The sequence below is a fragment of the Gopherus flavomarginatus genome, unplaced genomic scaffold (genome assembly GCF_025201925.1).
Source record: "Gopherus flavomarginatus isolate rGopFla2 unplaced genomic scaffold, rGopFla2.mat.asm mat_scaffold_35_arrow_ctg1, whole genome shotgun sequence".
Lineage (NCBI taxonomy): Eukaryota > Metazoa > Chordata > Testudines > Testudinidae > Gopherus > Gopherus flavomarginatus.
The window spans coordinates 2,521,258-2,526,107 of NW_026115064.1; the positions used below are offsets into that span (position 1 = coordinate 2,521,258).

At 50.3% G+C, this 4,850-nt stretch overlaps 1 non-coding gene across 1 annotated transcript; it reads right to left on the minus strand.

Annotated features, from left to right (window-relative positions):
* Positions 1-4,511: 4,511 nt before the first annotated feature.
* TRNAK-CUU (transfer RNA lysine (anticodon CUU)) lies at positions 4,512-4,585 on the minus strand. The gene has a single exon. It is a non-coding gene; the product is annotated as a tRNA-Lys (tRNA).
* Between the last annotated feature and the right edge of the window lie 265 nt (positions 4,586-4,850).

Here is a 4,850-nt window from a genome sequence, read left to right on the forward strand (position 1 = left end):
GCTGCATCTTTCACTCAAGAATTGAGAAACCTGAACTGCAAGGGTGGTTCTCTGTCTCTTACCACCAGGTTATCAAGGAATTGTGGTAAGAGACATTAACCAAAACTTTGTTGCATATAATGCCCTATGTATCTATTGAATAGCAGTAAAGCAACTGTAACTTTGTAACTCAATTAAATTAAATAAAATGTAAGCTAATAAATTAAATTTTCATCATATTATCCAAATTAATATTATTAGTACACCCTAAATCAGGGTACATGGGACAGAGAGTTGGAGTACAGGTGGATGAGGGCACTGGCCCTGGGAGTGCAGGCTCTAGGGTGGGGTTAGAATGAGAGGTTCAGGGTGCAGTAGAGGGCACGGGGTTAAGGCAGAGAACTGGGCTGTCAGAGCTCTGGAACAAGACCAGGAAAAAGAGAATTGAGGTGAAAGAGGGAGATCAGGCTAGAGCAGAAAGTGGTGGGGGAAAAAGAAGTTTGAGCTGTAGGTGGAAAGGAAAAACTCAACCCCTCTCTTATCAGGGCATCTAAGAACTAGATGAAAGACATCTCTCCCCCACTGCAATAGCAACTCCAGTGGGCCTGGACTGAGGGGAAAACTCCTCTTCCCAGCAGCTCCAGCTGGTTTGGGCTACAGACATCTTGCCTCCACAGATCTGGTGTTCTTGAGCTGGGACAGGGGACGGGCTCCTCTCCTCTCCATTTGGGACATGGCGGGATGAGAGATGTGACAGAGCTTTATGGGAAATCATTATTTGCCTGATTCATGTGCCAGTCCTAGTCTCTGCTGACCCAAACAAGCCATTTATCCTGCATGCTGATGCCAGTTTGGAGGGTTTGTGAGCAGTCTCGTACCAGGAAGTGGAAGGCAAATGTAAATCTGTAGCCTTTGCCAGCTGAGGACTGTCTGATAGCGAAACTTGCTATCCCATCCACCAGCTGCAGTTCTTGGGCTTGAAATGGGCCATCACTGAGAACTTTGGAGACTACTTGTGTGGTGCTCAGTTTCAGGTATGGACAGAGAACAATCCACTGACTTATGTGTTAACAAGGGCTAAGCTGGATGCTGCAGGGCAGAGATGGGTGGCTACTTTTGCTAGCTGTGACTTCAGCATTCAATACCAATGATTTGGTATAATAGGGAGTGTGATTTACCAGGAGCACCAATTCTTGGTTGTGGGGAGGATGTAAGCAGGGTCAGAATGAACTCTACCCTGACATCTGTTGGTGATGTGTTGTAAAAGTCTTTTGTTGCTGATGTGCATGGTCACACCCACCCCGCATTGCATGATGGGGGTGCTTGTCCAAATGGTCATTTCGGCTGCTGTGAGATCCCCAATCTCTTTCTTATTAGGGCAGGAGTAATAAAGTGTAGTTATCCTGGTGATATGAATCAAGGACAGTAGAACGGTCCTTAGCAGTTCATGCTTTTGGGAGTCACCCGAACCTACATATATCTCATTAGGCAAGGGACATGGGTTCCAAAGCATAGTGAAATAAAAAAAGTTGAAAATGAATATTTAAATTTAGTGCTATGGGTCTTTTTTGAAATTTTTAACTGCAGATTTTATGGCTTTTTTTCTTTTCTAGTTTAAAAATAAAGGTCTTTGTGATTGTAGTACAAATTCAGTTCTATGCTACAGATCTAAGATCACTAATACTTAAATATAAGTTTTAGATGTACTTAGAGTGAGGGGTTCTGATCTCACTTACACACTGAAAATTGTAAGCAACTTCACAGTTAGGTAAAATGCTCTTTTCCACTCTGACTGCATGAAATTTTGCAGGTTGGACTCAGGGAATGCAGCTGGGGGCAGGACTGTTGTGGCACATGCCCCATTTCTGCAACCAACATTTGCTACCTCACTCCATAATGCCACACACAAAGCGACCTTTTACCTTTTAGAATCACAATATATCACAGAAAAGATCTAATAGCATAAGCTTAAGATGAGTGACTGTAGCACTAACAGCAATTTTAAGAGATTGAAAAATGTCTCTGTCTTTACACACCAGGAACAGCAAAAAAGAAACCAACTACAACAACCACAGACAGCTAAACACCCATTCTTACCTCCCACATGCTTTTGGCATTTGAAACCCATACCCCTTAATGGTGATTACTTTTCAGGTGAGGGTGAAGCTGAAGGCTTAACTGAAAACAGTTTAAGAAGTGCTCCCGTCTCTGGCACTCAGCTATCCAGCTCCCAATGGGGTCCAAACCCCAAATAGATCCCTTTTACCCTGTAGAAGCTGTAATATCCTGTGACCAGGACAGCTGCCTAGCAGACTGCGCATCTGCCTGCCAGCGTGAGAGCGCATAAGGTGCTAATCCAGATAGTGGTGTCTGAGTGGCAGCGATCATGAAAAACCAGCAGAATGGTGCAGCAAAAGTCTGCTGGGCCCATAACCCAGAGATTAATGGATCAAAGCCATCCTTTGCTACATGTGTGCTTGCTTCTTTTCTCTCAGGGCCTTCCAGCAAGGCAATGACCAGCAGAGCACCAAGAGCCTAGGCCATGAGGCTACCTGGACTGAAGGCAAGAGGCAGGCCTGGGTATGGCGAGGGCCTCCTGTTCTGGAATGAGGCTGCAGTACTTCCTGGTCCCCTTTTCCCACCCACACTGGCAGGCAGCATGTGCTGCGGGAGAACAGGAAGGAGGCTCTCGGGACACCAGGAAGTGCTGTGTGTGTGGCTGTCAGGGGAAAGAGCCTAGGCTCCTGACTCAAACTGTCATTGACTGGCGTGGCTCTGCACACCGTCAGCCAGGGCAGGCCAGGCTGCGGACGTGACTCAGGCGTGAGTAGCATGGCGGCGCTTTCTTGACAAGGCGTGAGGCAGGTCAAGAGCTTTGCACAGCCTACAGGGAAGTGGGAGGGAGGCGTCTTTGAGCCGGCGTGTCTCGTCTGTTTCTCCTTTGCCACTTGGGCGGAGGCGGGGAGAGAGAGAAATGTTCCTGGCTGAAAGTTTTTGTGCTCGGCCTTGAGGATTAAACCTGAGCCTCTGGAACAGCTGCTATGAGATGGGTTTCTGAATGACATCCAGCCCGGTCTTCGGGCCACTAGCTGAACGCACTGAGGCCAAGAGGCAGCAAAATGGGACCTTTGAGGCTCCCCGCAGGCAGGGCCAGCTTTAGGAAGTGCGGGGCCCAATTCGAACATATTCGGCGGGGCCCCGGCAGGGATGACTAAAAAAAAAACCATGTAAATAAAAGCCTTTCATTTCTTAGCAGCAGGTTCCCTGTAAAAAGTTCTGATATAAGGGACGTGCCACAGTATGTATTTTTTGTACCAATAGGGTTACCATACATCCATATTTTTAAAAATTTCTCCAGATGGTCTATTTAAGAACCAAAAAGCTGGACATGTCCAGGAAAATACGGATGTATGTTAACCCTACCTAAAATTCTTTTTTAAAAAGATGGGCCTGAACTAGAAATGAGCTCCGTTTCACATGTGTGGGTCCCCGCCACTCCCTGGGGGTGTGCTAGGGTGACCAGATGTCCCGATTTTATAGAGACAGTCCCGATTTGGGGGGTCTTTTGCTTATATAGGATACTATAAGCCCCCACTCTGTTCCAATTTTTCACACTTGCTGTCTGGTCACCCTAAGGTGTGCACATGTGTGGGTCACAGCTGTTCACTGCCCCTCTCATTGCAGCGTGTGTGCAGGGATACTGCCCTGGGAACTGCAGGGCACCAGTGGACATTGGGCTGGCTGGAGGCAGGGCAGGGGCTGACTGGAGGTAGTGTCTGGCTGCAAGCAGGGCAAGGCGTGCGGGGCTGGCTGCAGACAGGACAGGGTGTGTGGGACTGGCTGCTGACAGGGGCTGGCAGCAGGCAGGGGGATGTGGGGTGGAGTGGGCTGGTTGGCTTCAGGAAGGGCCTCAGGGGAGTGCACAGGGGTTGGCAGGCCTGGAGACAGAGGAGTGTGGGACTGGCTGGCTTAAGGCAGGGGAGTGCGGCAAGGGTTGACTGGAGACAGGGCACGGGGTGCGGGGCTGGTGCAGGCAGGGCAGGGGGTGCAGCAGGGGCTGGCTGTGGGCAGGGGTGCGGGTACAGGGGGTACAGCCTACCCTGTACGGTAAGTGCCCCCTCCTCCACCAAGGTAGCAGCAGCAGCCCAGGGCTCGGGGGCTATTTAAAGGGCCTGGGGCTCCCCTGCTTCCACCGCCCCAGCCCTTTGAATAGCCGCGGGAGCCCTGGGGAAGTGGCGGTGCTCCGGGGGCTGTTAAAGGGCCACGGCGGTAGAAGCAAGGGGAGCCCCAGACTTTTTAAATAGCCCCCAAGTCTCCAGCAGTGGGGCTCTGGTGGCAATTTAAATAGCCTGAGGCTCCAGTCCCTGCTGGGAGCCCCAAGCCCTTTAAATTGCCCCCTGGGGAAGCTGGGCCACCCTAGTACAGTGCACCAGCAGGGCTTGGGTGCGGGGCCCGATTCAGGGGAATTGGTTGAATTGGCCTAAAGCCGGCCCTGCCCGCAGGAAAGCAAGGAAGTAGCACAGGCTTATCACTGTCCCTGGGTGGGTTTGAACCACCGTCCTTTCAGTTAAGAGCCAAACGTGCTGACCCATTGCACCACAGAGACACAGACAGGCCAGGCTGTATGGAGCACAACAGTCAGGAATCAGCTCAGGGTCCGGTCTAGCACATGCATGCAGTGGTTGGACAAGCAACAGCAAGGAACTGGACTGGTGCGGAGTGAAAGATCTGTGGGAAGGAACCGAAAATAGTACTGGGGCTGCAGTACAGGGCTTGCATACACTTTCTTTGGCCTGTTTTGCTGGAAGAGTTAGCAGGGCAAGCTTGTTAGTCACAGGTAAGGGGTGAGTTTATGCAAATTCTGGACTCTG